We start from the raw sequence: 14,231 nt of genomic DNA, 5'->3' as shown, positions 1-14,231 counted from the left end.
GGCTGTTCCACTGCCCTTTCCCATCATGGCTTAAGCTAGTTTTTCAGGTTAGCTTTGGAATGCCCTTGGCCGAGAGGAGGGATCCATTCAGATGGTTGTGGGTCTTAGAATTCTATTTTTGGTTAACAGTGAGGACTAGCAGAGACAGAGAGAGAGAGAGAGATTTCAAGACTCTGGTGATACAAAGGCACACCAGCAACTGGCAGAAGCTGGAAAAGACAAGGAAAAGATTCTCCCCTAAAGCTTTTGGAGGGAGTGCTTCTTTTCTGACACCTTTATCTTGACTAGTGAAACTAATTTCAGACAGAAACTGATTTTAGTTCTGTCCTCCAGAACTAAAATAAATGTGCTGTTTAAAACTACTAAATTTATGGTCATTTGTTAGAGCAGCCAAATGAAACTAATACATGTCTAGTTCTTTCTTGGTGCCTGCCTCTTGAGCATCTAAACAAACACAAATGGTGCCTGCCACTTGTGGTCCAAGAAAAGCAGTTTGACGGGGTGTGGGAACTAGCTTACTCACTGCCTCATTAAAAGGGTGCCATCCTGCCACAGCCTCATTAAAAGGGTGCCATCCTGTGCGGTATATGAGTCAGGATAGCCCTTGGCATCAGGACGCTGAATTGCTAAAGGTCACCAACGGTACCTTGGGAAGACCTTGAGAAGATAAAGGGCAGCAATGTCTGTAAAGACGACAGAGGTTGGAGGTTCCTGCTACAAAGGAATAAACTACAAAAGAATAACAAGAAACTGAGGGCTGTCGTGAAGTTAAAGGCTAAGTGTGAAAGCCATTAGCCTGTTTAATAGCTTACAAAATGGAAGACAAGACATTAGTGAGCAGCGGATTGCAAATCTGGAAAGTTAAATCACAGAGACCTACAGATGATTCAATACTCAGTTGAGGAAGATGTGTTGCCCTAGGATCAGGGCCCTGGGTAGAAAACCATGAAACACAAACCTGAACCCTTTCGCTGGAGATGCTGTAGAGGCTCCACCCCTGCAAAAAAACAGGTATTCCTCTTGGGAGATGTCCTTACTTTCTCTCCTGGACAGCAGCTTTATAACTAGAATAAATCTGAACATAACCTCCATGGGTATATGTTAAGCCTGATAAGGGAGGAAGTATGCTATAAACCAAAGAAGCTACAAGAAATATCTATCTCTTACCAGTGAGAGACAGGAGAGTGCCTCTGGTATTGCATTTACAGGGGACTTGTTCAAGAAGGCTGGTATATACAACTGCATAAACAAAGATGTATTGACTTGGATCACTTCCTCCAGGCATAAGATTTAACCACCTGACAGGAACCTCATGGAGTGGGTACATTTGTTGCCAGAGTGGCTCTTGGAAATCTGAGGAAAGTGACAGCCCATGCTGAGTGAGGTAGAAATGTCAGAGTCACCTGACAGGTGGTAGAGGAAAGAAGAAAGAGGCTGAGAGAAGTGGGTATGATAGACAAGATGTGGAAGATCAGAATACTGACCACAGAATTATGTTTCACTGGGAGAATGGAACACCAAGTAACACATTGTCCATCAGGAATGCGCTGATACATCACTAAGAAGCTCTGTAGTGGCTGCCTTTGCAGGCCAGCGCTGGTTATGGGAGAGGTAGTCATAGATCTGGGTTCGTTCATATCTGTAGGGGAAGAGAGGACCCTGTAACAAAAGATAACAGTTCAGGTAGTGATACTAAGCCACCAGAAACACTTTAACTACAGGCAAGGTCAGAGGGTAATCTAGAAGCTTTGACTTTCAGGGATTTGTTAAGAGAGCTTTGTACCTTGAGGAGAAAAACAGACAAGCGACTAACAATGGCGCTGCTTAATGTCTACAATCAGATAAAAAGGTAGCAATGGAAGAGCTGGAAACTGAGGGTGGTCAGCCCAATAAAAACTTACACTCCCACTCAGTTCCCAAATCAGCCACTTTTTAGATTCAGAACACATTAACCTAAGAAGTGCTCTAGATTATTCAGTCCTACTTTAAAGACACTGAGATACAGACAAGGTAAATAACTGTCCCAAGATTACATAGCTAGTGTATTAAGGAACAAAAGAAAATAAATTTGTAATATTTACAATAAAAGTTAATATGTAAAGGAATGAATAAAAAAGATTAATAATCACAAAAATGTACAAAAGAGTACAAGTGATTAATAAGTATATGAAAACATTATTAAAGGAAGGAATGCAAATTAAAACAATGTGCTATCATATTAAACTTGATTAATAAATATTTAATAATGTGCTAAACTAAAATTTAGAAGTATATAAACTGGTACATCATTTCTGGAGGTCATTTTCATTGTATTTATAAAAACTTAAATTTGGGAAGCTGTTTGACCTATAAATTACACACTTAGGAATTTATTCTACACGAATCATCAGACATGTGTGAAAGAGTTTATGTACAAGGACAATAACAGCATAAAATATAGCAATGGAAAAATTTTAAAGTAGCCTTTAATGTTTAAAAAAGGATTGGAGAAATATTATGATATATATATCAACATAGAATAGAATAATACAAAGCCATTAAATAATATTGAGTAATATTTAATAACATGAAAATTTTCAGAAAACATTGTTAGGTATGAAATAGTGAATTAAAAATAATTTTTATATTGGTGTACAAAAATAAGTGAAAATGAAATAAGGATTCATAGAACTGGGGATGAATGAAATTAGTTATGGCAATACCCTCATTAACCCAGAAAAGCTAATACTTAAAGTAAAAACAAAGGAAGTAGAATGTTGAGAGCAATTTTGCTCCCCCCAAAAGTGTGTGTGTGTGTAAAGAATCATAATTTTACACCAGAATGTTACTGTTGCTTATCTTTCTATCTTACAATTATGCATAAAGAACTACTCTTTTCTTCATTACTTTATCAATGAACACGTAGGAACAAACAAGAAATGTTATTATTAAAAAAATTCTTCAAAGAATAATGTTTGATTTAAGTCCCCCATTCCAAAATGCTTCACAAGATCTACCTGTATGTACCTGACAGTTCCTAGGTGGGCATTCATTAACATTCACACAAATCCTTTAAGTTCACCATTAACTTAGGATGTAATTTAACTTTTTGTTAAGATCTGAAACAATCCCATTGCACGAGTTAGGGAATGAGCATACAAGAGTAAAATTGATTAATGGAATCAATAAAACTTACAGTAGAATTTATGTGACATATTTAGCTATATACACAATTATTAGTTTGCTGCTCAACAAATAAACCTAAGTTAAAATTAGGTCACAAAAGTAATTGGTATTTTTTGCATAGCCAAATTAAACCTTGATTTTCCCCTCCTTGTTTTATATTCATCAGCACAGATTTCAAGTTTTCCCCAGTAGTGTTTACTATTTGGTTCTCTTCACCCTCATCATTAGTATAGTCACCCTCACACTGACACTGACACATTAGAAAAACCAGGGCCCACAGTTCCTGCAGCACTGACTCCCACTGCACGCCCTACAGTTGATATAATTTATGTTCATCGCCCATCAGTGCAGGCCCAAGACCACAACCTGAGAAGTCTTTGAGCATCTATCTGGTACCTGTACCACTAGAATGACACGTCTAGGAGCTCTGGACAACAGAGGACTTTAAGGCCCTAGGAACTTTGGAGAATGAGGCCATAGCTTACATGCCCTAGGGCAGTTCAGTAAGTACAGGCAGGTAGGTGGGGGATTGGGTGTGGGAGAAGGTAGAATGAGCAATGGTTCTGCATCTCTAGCACTTGAGAATCCAAGGACAGGGAGATCAGAAAGAGACCTGCACTAAGGAACATGAAAGACAGCGGCTAGCTCAGGGAACTTACTTTTAATCCAGACTTCTTGGTATTCTAAAAGACTATAGTTGTGTTACTCTCCTGGTCAGTCTTAAACCCCAGTTTAACTCAGGGATGAAGCAGAAGCTTGCCAAAAATATTTCTAGCCATTCATGTCTAAAATTATGTTAGTAAACACAAAGAAAGCTTTTGTCCCCCAGTGAAAGAAAGAAATACAATAACATACTAATACCAGGGAGAGTTTAACCACAGAGTAAATAGAAATTGTATATAGATTAATAGAATTCTAGGGTTGGACCTTAGAGATCAATTATAGCAACATTTTCTGATAAACACATTGAAACTGAGAGAAGCGATATTAAAAAGAGTATAAATATATTGCACAATAATTTACTAAATCCCAAAACACTGAAACCAGAAGTAAGCTGGAAATTTTAATGAGGCTGTTTTAGGACAAAAATAACAGATGCAAATTTTGTGTACTGATGTGTTAATTTAATTGAACCCAAAACCCTTCAAATGTTCTTGAAAAACAAGGCTACAGATAATTATAAGGTGATAGACCTCCAGTGGATTATTGGATAAATTTAGAGACATTTGAGATTAATATTATGACAGTCTAAAGATTTCTGTTCTGAACAGGGGTCAGAAGATGTGGGCTCTCTTCCTGTTTCACTAACCCAAAGTATGGTGCTGGACAAGATAATGGACTTTTTCTGAGCTCATCCAGTTCTTCATATGTAAGAGAAAGAGCTGAATACATGATCTCTAAAGTCCCAGATTCCACACAGTACTGTAGAAGTCACATATTCTGCAAATTTCTTGAGGGCTACATCCACAAATATTAGACTGTCTACACCTCTGCTCTTATCCACTAAGCATCTCTTATAACTTTCATGTGATCAAAAAAACTTTAGATCATTTTTAATACTTTTACTTTTTCTCAGAATTGCCTTAGATCTCATATTGTAGACCCTAAAATAATGTATGATGTAAATTTCTCATACTAACTTAATACATGCTATGGAGTGATAAAATGCTAATAAAAATGATGAAAAGTGTCCCACAAATAAGAGACAACAAAAATACAGTAACCACTTATCCCCTAAATGATGCAATTATAAATTACAGAGTTGGCCTGGTTCAGACTAAAGATTAAAAGCAAAATTTTTAAAAATTCCCTCTCCAGTTATAACCGATAAGACAAACTTCTAATAAACACTGACTTTGAGCAAGATTCTGTTTAGTTTATCTAGTTGATTAAAGTCTGCTTCTCCTTCATAAATCACAACTTCTGCTTAACGTATAGAAAAAAAAAAAAAAAAGAAAAAAAGAATCATACCAGGACTTAGAAGGACGTTTTTATTTATTCCCTTGAATCCCCATGACAAAAGGCTTTGAAAATGGATTTTTGACACTTAACATTGTCAGATGTTCTGCCTTGCCTTCTTTATATTATTTCTAGTAGTCAAGGAGACTCCCCATAAAGTGGCTGGTACAGCACTTACTCACGTAACATTTCTGTTCCAGAAATGAGCATGCACAGAATTTAGCCTCTGGTGCACAGGTTTAGTTTAGGCCTGAAAGAAAAGAAATTTTTTTCTGAGACTATTGGAAAGAAAAAAGTCTAATTTCATACGATTTCTTCAAAGACTGAGTATTATTCATTAAAATACTCAACCATCTGGAAAAAATAATAATTGCAGTGCTGGAGGCCTTTTTAAAAAAATCATTCCAAGTTTAAAGAAAGACAATGAATAGGATTCTTGCTTTCTTGTTAATTTATCCAGCAATATTAGAGTTTCAAGCACATTCATTTCCATCAAGCATCTGACCTCCCCAAAGCCTGCTGCATTCCTAGACATATATCAAGAAATAGCTCGGATTTTTCAGCTTTCCTCATTTACAGTTTCAGGGCAAGATCTGCCATCGATTTTTGGGTATGACTCTGATTGATTCCAGTGGGAGTCCTGCACACAATTGGGCAGTACGAAATGATCCCTAGCCTAGCAGTCTGTGCTCCTCCCATAGAGATATGTTACAGTTTCCAATTCCAAACATTTCTGTTTCCTAAATCCTCTCCTCATATCTTCAGAGTTTTCTCCCTATCTCCTTTAATATATGAAAGCATACATTCTAAAACTTGGGTAAACCATTTTCATGTATAATCTTAATTTAATATTTCTTTAACACACAGTCATCATGGCCTCAAGTGTCTAGAAGTGTCAAACGCTATTATGAGCTCTGAATTTCCAAAGGAAAAATTATAAATTATAATAATCTTAGGAATAATGCACAGCATATAGCAAGATTGTTAATGAGAGCAAGTAGTTGTATACGTTTATTCTGTTGCCAACAGGGATAAATATGTTTTGTTCTTTTCACAGTTAGGAATTGTGTCATTTAGGAGCACTTCTACTTCAAGTAACAAAACATGTGAAAGTGGCTTAAATGCTAATAACACTTTAGTGTCTCACTTACCAAGACTCCTTGGAGAAGTTTCAGAGTTGATTACTTTAGCTGCTCAGGAGGCTGAGGCAGGAGGATTGCTTGAGCCCAAGAGTTTGAGATCAGGCGGAGAAAAAAAGCAAAGTTTCTTCTCAAAAGAAAAAAAAAAAGTCAGAGCTCTAGGTTGGCATCCCTGCTACTTCATTTGTTCTCCCCTCATGGTCACAAAATAGCTGCAGCGCCTCCAAGCTCATGCCACCATACCACACTTCCCAAGGGGTAAAGGAGGAGTGTAGGCTTTCACTTCATTGTTTATTCCCTAGAGCTAGGGAGTGTGAGATTAACTCCACCTTTCCTGCTCCCATTTCAGTCATATACCTGAACAAAATCAGAATTCAGCCTTTTGTTTGCAATGAAGTGGGAGGAATTGTTTAGAGCAATGAGTCAATAGTGTCTACAGCTGAAATTCCTTGCCCTGCAACAACAGAAGCCACATTTATCAGTTATTTTGCATGACTACTTTTGGGTTACTCACATGTGTAAAGAAAGTTCTTGACAAACATACAGAATATGTGTGTGTAGGAGAATGGTGCCCAGGAACCCAAAATACTTTTTCTCCAATCAAGGATCCCATTTCAAATAAGCTATCCCATCGTCAGAGATGTCAAAGTGACTTATGGAGTACCTCAAGAATACCCAATTATCTTCATTTTATCATTAATCCTAACATGAGTAGATATTTATTTAATTATGTGTCCATTTACATGAATGCCAATGGTATAAACCTTGAAAAATATCTATGCTTTTATCTTCCTGTATACTCTACCATGTTTATACCACTTAAGAACAAACTCTAAGACCTTGAGCTATAATGGAGGCAGGAATGAAAGCAAAGAGTGAAAGGAAAAAAGGCTAGAGTCTAGAGTGCCAAACAATGAAGGGGATGTGCTATACCCAAAAATGATCAGAAGCCAGAGACCAAATAAGAATGGTAGTTTCAATGTGGGGCAGGTATTAAAACCAGAAAAATACCCAAAAGCCAGAGGCCAAGACACGGCCATGGATAAAAGTAAGCACCCAAGAGCAAGCAAAATGCAGAATCTCTGTGTTAAGACAAGACAGAGTGAAGACTGAGAAACCACAAATGAAAGATTAAAAAATATGAAAACCATGCAATAGAAAATCTACAGATGAGTCAACAGCCCTTCCAACAGGAAAGAAAATAACTGCAAGAAATGTGTGCACCAGCTTACCAAAATTGCATAAATAAAATCATATCTGGCACAAGTGGGAACATTGAATTGTATGTTATACTTAAAGTAAGTGAATTATATGGTATGTAAATTATACCTCAATAAAATTATCCCATTCCTCCCTTTCACAAACAAGGTAATGCAGTTTCCTCATTAGTGCTCCACCTCTGTCTTGGGTACCTGCCCTTGGAGACAGCCATTATGTGAGAAAGCCCAGGACAGATGCTGAGGCTATGTATAGATGTTCCAACCAAAGCCTCTGCTAGACACCTAGCTGACAGGCAGCATCAACTGTCAGACACTTGTGTGAGCAAGTCTCTAGATGATTCCAGTCCCAGCTGAGGATTCAGTCATCATGGAGTAGAAGCAAGGCATCCCTGCATGCCCTGTCTGAATTCCTGACCCATAGAAGCCACGAGAGAAAATAAGTCGTTATTATTGCTTTAAGCCACAAAGTTTTGGAGTAATTTGCTGTACCAATAAATAGCTAATACTGACACTAATGAAATCACCACACAAATGATTGCAAAATGACAACATGACAAGTCATGAAAGAAAAAAGTATCTGGAGCAGTGAAAGTATATAATTGGGAAATAAACTTATTTCCCACAATAAATCCACAAAAATTCAGGAAGTCAGTAAAGGCTTATCGTTCCAATATACTGAATGAATGGGCACTAAGTACAGTCAATGAGTAAATGTAAAATGATTTTGTCAGAGAGATGGGAAGGTAGGCATGAGCATAGGTTTGTTAGACAAGCCTCCCAGGTTGGTGACTCTATTCTATCACAACCAGCTATGTGACCTTGGAAAGGTAACGTTTCTGAGCCTGAGTTCCTTCTTTGTAAAATAAATGTTTAGCAGGATTGAATGAGATGGTGCATGAGCTTAGTATACAGCTTGATTGAATATTAGTTCAATGGTTATTATTATTATGAAGTGCTTGGGTTTCCCCCAATGGCATGGCCCCAAGCAATCTCTTCCAGAAAGGTTACTATTTAGCTATGGGTTTTAGAGACATGGAAATAATAAGTTTTTTAAAGTCCATTTTATGAACAAATTGTTTAAGCGCAAGTATATTCTTTTCACATTTCTAATTTCTGAGCTCCCTAATCAATTGCTCCTAGTTGCTAGTAGAAAATGGTCATAGAATCAAGTTACAATTCCTGCTAAACAGTTAAGGTATGAGGTTTTCATTTATTTGTTACATGTAATTTAGGAAATTTGATAGTAAATATCATTTCAGATGATGCCTTCTTTGCTAGGGATACAGTTTTGCTATGTCTTTTTTTGCATAACTATTTATCAGCTGATAGCTTTTTCTATATGGTGTTTGCTATTTTAGAGAACAGGTCAGGAGTCAAAAATAATCTAAAATAGAGGAGTGGAAGAAGAAAGTTTACATTTTTCTTTCGTTAAAGTTATTGCATATTTGTGGTCTGAGAAGCTCATCACTAAGCCAGCAGGGTAATAAGCAGTTGCCAGCAAACCTAGCCTGCTGCAGACAGCCAGAGAAGACACTATGCATCTGATTCATCTGATATTGGCTTCTGTTGTAATTCACTGAATGACTTAAGAGGGGATCAAAAAGGAAGTCTAACCTCCAGTACAGAACAAGCATGCATTTGGAGCTTTGCATTTTCACTGTGTCATTCTGCTGCTTCAAGAATGTTGACAAAGAATTGTCATCTAAGGACATTTGTAAAATAAAGAGCATCTTTCTAAGATTTAGGGTAAAGTTTTATCTGTACCTTACCTGTCTTTCTGTGCTTCATGCCTTGCATGATTTCTAGATCATAAGAGGCACTCGATTAATGTGTGCTAAGTTGAATTGAAACGCCAGGTCGGAAAGTAGACTCAAAGTCTTCAGAAGAATTCTTTGTAAAACCTTGAACATAAAGACATTTCTCCCCTAAGCCCAAGAAAGCCACACTATACCTGCTGCTGTACTTTGCTCTCTCTATCTAGGCCTTTTCCCTAGCTTGGACTCTACAGTCTAGCATGGTAGATAAGAAAAAATCTGTGGAGTAAGTCTGGCTGAGTTCAAATCCAGTGCTGCCACTTGCCAGTTGTGTTACCTTGGGCAAAGTCTCTGAGCCTCAGTATTTCATCTGCAAAATGGAGAATAGCAGTGGCTACTTGTTAAGATTATCATGAAGAATGAATCCATAAGTTTATGTAAAGTAAGTAGACTGTAGCTGACATATAATAAGCAGTTAATAAATGTTTCTTATAATGACAGACAGCCAATCTGATATTGCTCTGGGCATGCAGCCCAGGGCCATGTCCCTGTTTAGGAAGCCACACAGACGACTGCAGCAGAGAATTCTCTTTGAACTCACACACTCTGAGAAAAATGACTGAAGGAGGTTTTCTTTCCACCAGCACTCTAGAGAGTATGGTGTATGGAGATTCACACTGTCAATCCTTGGAAAGCCCAGCTGTGAACAAAAACACAAACTTCTTTTATTTGTGGGCAGTCAGTTGGTTTCCTGCCAATTTCATTTTTATTGATGACAAATGTGTCCTGAAAATTCAACCAGTCCTTGATTTTTCTCAGCAAATTAGGCCTTCTTACCACACTTCCCCTACAATATCACTAGCCACATTCAGAAACACCTCATTTTTGGTATACTTGAAAATATGTATTTTAAAGACTTGAAATGCTGCCACCTAGAGGCTACAATTTCATAACTATAACCACAACAGTGATCATGAAAGCCTGCTAAAATAGAACTTGGATATGCATTCTAAATGTCACTTTAAAATCATGTAATATAAACAGAGTATGTACCTATTTTGTATAAAACAAATACTATCAAGCAAAAAAGTAAAAATAATTCAGAGCAGAAATAAATAATTCTCATTATAATTAATATTTCTAAACCAAATGTCTATCACAGGCAATATACTACTGTCGTTTTAATGTGGAATCATCCCTCACTCAGAGCAGAATGGAAATTTATGAGTGTTGAGAACATCTTATCTTCTGGCTCCACACCCAGGTGCTCATGAGGTTCCACCTGCTGAACCCTGATAAACCATGCACATCTTCAAGAGAATAGAGACAAGATGGTGCATGCAAAACCTAGAGCCTAATCTACAGGCTTTCTGTGTCTCTATACTATATGAATCTCTTCCTGTCCATACACCTTTGGGTAAACCATACTTTTGTGTCCAGGGATTAAAACTACATGGTGAAGGATGAGGCATAAATAGCTAGTTATTTGGCTACTATCAGAAATTTTATAAAAATTGGAAGAAGACAATTGTTATTTTCATTACACAAGAAAGAATACTTTGCTAACACTATCCATTATTCACAAAGAAGAAAAATCCAACCATGAATATGTTGAAGTTTTCTACACTTTCCATTACTATATGACCAGTGCATCCTTTCCAGACTTCAAATGTCTCTTGCTGAATTGCAGCTTTTGAAAATCGTTACTACCTTTGATTCTTGTTAAGCAATTTTTGTTTTTGAATGTTTACACCCACTAGCATGTCTCTTTAGTCTGGTCTAATTTTCATTCATCTACTGACAAAAGGGCAAAGTCATTCCACAGCCACCTACAATTGTCCAGTCTACAATGGAATGGAATAAAATAGTCATGAAGATATTAGAGGTAATTTAGCTCATTTGATAGAAAATGTTCCATTTAGGAAAAAATGTGTTAAATATTCTACCTCCGGTGGCTACAGTCCAACAAATACTTGGAAACCTGCAAGTCTGTGGAGGATAAGTCACCTTGCCTTTCATTACCCACTGGACCAAATAGCAACCCGGTTTCCCAATTATCTGCAAGAAGCATCAACAATAGAAGACCTGATATTCTGTGTTTAAAAAGAAAAGTGTCATGATCACTATAATCCATCTATTTAGTGGCTGGACTCTCATACAGTACATAATGGGTTTGAGATATAAACTTGGATTTCAATGTTGAAAGCAGAGTAGGATTTGATTAAATCTATCTAAATGCAACCATAATACAATTGTAGATTTCAATTAGGAAGAAACATGACCACACCAAAAAGATAATATTGCATTACATTTGTTCTGGAAGGCTGGATCAAGGACAAGAAAACTGGAAGTAATGAAAAATTCCCTTTAATTTTTTTCTCTCTATCTTATCATGGTTTTGCTCTGCTACTGTCAAATTCAAAAGTAGTTCATTCTTTTAAGGAGAATATAAATCAGATTCTCATTTTGTCTGCAAACCACATACTGGATTGAATTTTTAAAACTATTTTATAATGTCTTTTATTAGTAATTCTTTTGAATGCTTTTTGTTGATATTCTACTTCAAAAAGAAAGTAGAATGTAAAGAAAACATGTGAGTAAAGGATTCATAAACCATGTGAAACTGAAATAAAGGGAAAAATAAGAAAGCCCAGCAAAGAATTTCTGAGATCAGAAACCCAGTCTCCCCTCAACACACACACACATACACATACACATACACATACACATACACACACACATACACATACACATACACATACACACGCACACGTGAAAACATGAAGAAATAGAGGCATGTCAAAGTAAAACATTACTGAACCATCGAAAGAGACAAATGTCAGCTTGTGAATAACTGCATATACCTCCATCCTATGTGCAAATCGGAAGATTCCATTTCACGGAAATTAAAATTTGCTTCATGTGAAACCTCCAAACAGGAAGAGGACAGAGGATAAAATAGAACCTGTGCTATTCACTCCACACTCCTTAAAGGTGAGTCCAAAGTAATGATCCTAGAATTTATCTGTGGCAAGAATCCTCTAGTCAAGGATTTGTTCAGATTCTAACAAGTGGGAGACTTTTTGTAAGGGAATTTTCCCTCATTGGTTTTAGTGCTTCCTCTAAAGTTATGATCTATATAAGAGCAGGAAAACAATACAAGAGCTATGCCTTAAAAATTGCTGAATTTTGTTCTGTATACAGAATTACTTTGTAGCATTCAATGACTCTTTCATTTAACAGTCAGCAATTTAACCATCAGTAAGATACCTAAATTGTACTGGGTTTGCAATATTAGATCATCTCTTTATTCATCAAAATCATAATAGTTACAGTAGGTAAGAACATGTGTGATACAAAACAATACATAAAGGCTAAAAGTGAAAGAAATCAGAATTCAGTGGATTCCTAGTATTTTCATTCATAATAGTACAATAAACTGTACCCAGTCTAATAATGACCAATTTTTCCCCTGAAATGATCTAAAATGTAGCATCATTTTGTCATCAAATTGCAAAGTCCAATTTCATACTTCATCCAGGAACACCTTTGATAGATATGGCTTTCTTGATATACCAAGATGACATAAGCCAGGCAGAATGGAATTCACAGGAAATTTTGTTGACTATGATGCCCACTAACATCATAGGAGCAGATTATACACAATCAAAAAAAAAAAAAAAAAAAAAAAAAACAAAGCTTAAAGGAATAAATTTTTCTCTAAAGTTTTTTTCCACATTAAAATATCTCCTTCAATTCCTTTTCAATTCAGTCCTCAATCAAATTCCCTGCATTTTATTTTTTTTAAAAAAAGCTGTTATCAAGAAATCTAGAAGAAAGGTGCTTTTGATATTTGTTTTTTGTTTGTTTGTTTTATTATACTTTAAGTTCTGGGATCCATGTACAGAACGTGCAGGTTTGTTACATAAGTATACATGTGCCATGATGGTTTGCTGCACCCATCAACTCATCATCTATATTAGGTATTTCTCCTAATGCTATCCATACCCTCTTTCCCTACCCCTGGACAGGTCCCTAGTATGATGTTCCCTTCCCTGTGTCCATGTGTTCTCATTGTTCAACTCCCACTTATGAGTGAGAACATGTGGCGTTTTGTTTTCTGTTCCTATGTTAGTTTGCTGAGAATGATGGTTTCCAGCTTCATCCATGTCCCTGCAAAGGACACGAACTCATCCTTTTTTATGACTACATAATATTCCATGATGTACATGTGCCACATTTTCTTTATCCAGTCTATCAATGATGGGCATTTGGGTGGCTTCCAAGTCTTTGCTATTGTGAATAGTGCTGCAATAAACATACGTGTGCATGTGTCTCTATAGCAGCATGATTTATAATCCTTTGGGTATATCCCCAGTAATGGGATGGCTGAGTCAAATGGTATTTGTAGTTCTAGATCCTTGAGGAATCACCACACTGTCTTCCACAATGATTGAACTAATTTACACTCCCACCAACAGTGTAAAAGTGGTCCTATTTCTCCATATCCTCTCCAGCATCTGTTGTTTCCTGACTTTTTAATGATCGCCATTCTAACTAGCAAGAGATGGTATCTCATTGTGGTTTTAGTCTGCACTTCTCTAATGACCAGTGATGATGAGCATTTTTTCACACGTTTTTTGGCTGCATAAATGTCTTCTTTTGTGAAGTGTCTATTAATATCCTTGCTCATTTTTTGATGGGGCTGTTTGTTTTTTTCTTGTAAATTTGTTTAAGTTCCTTGTAGATTCTGGATATTAGCCCTTTGTCAGGTGGATGGATTGCAAAAATTTTCTCCCATTCTGTAAGTTGCCTGTTCACTCTGAGGATAGTTTCCTTTGCTGTGCAGAAGCTCTTTAGTTTAATTAGACCCCAGTTGTCAATTTTGGCTTTTGTTGCCATTGCTTTTGGTGTTTTAGTCATGAAGTCTTTGCCCATGCCTGTGTCTTCAATGGTTTTACCTAGGTTTTCTTCTAGGGTTTATATGGTTTTAG

The 14,231-nt window shown here is 36.7% G+C and overlaps 1 long non-coding RNA gene across 1 annotated transcript; it reads right to left on the bottom strand.

The window, feature by feature from the left end:
* Window positions 1–1,603: 1,603 nt before the first annotated feature.
* Window positions 1,604–6,350, bottom strand: LOC115896873. The gene is made up of 3 exons (XR_004056781.1): window positions 6,276–6,350; window positions 5,303–5,374; window positions 1,604–1,659 (listed from the first exon to the last, which is right to left on the bottom strand). It is a non-coding gene; the product is annotated as an uncharacterized LOC115896873 (long non-coding RNA).
* Between the last annotated feature and the right edge of the window lie 7,881 nt (window positions 6,351–14,231).

Source organism: Rhinopithecus roxellana, chromosome 4 (assembly GCF_007565055.1).
Source record: "Rhinopithecus roxellana isolate Shanxi Qingling chromosome 4, ASM756505v1, whole genome shotgun sequence".
Taxonomy (NCBI): Eukaryota; Metazoa; Chordata; class Mammalia; order Primates; family Cercopithecidae; genus Rhinopithecus; species Rhinopithecus roxellana.
Note: the sequence above shows the minus strand (reverse complement) of the source record. Positions and strands in the feature narration are given on the sequence as shown.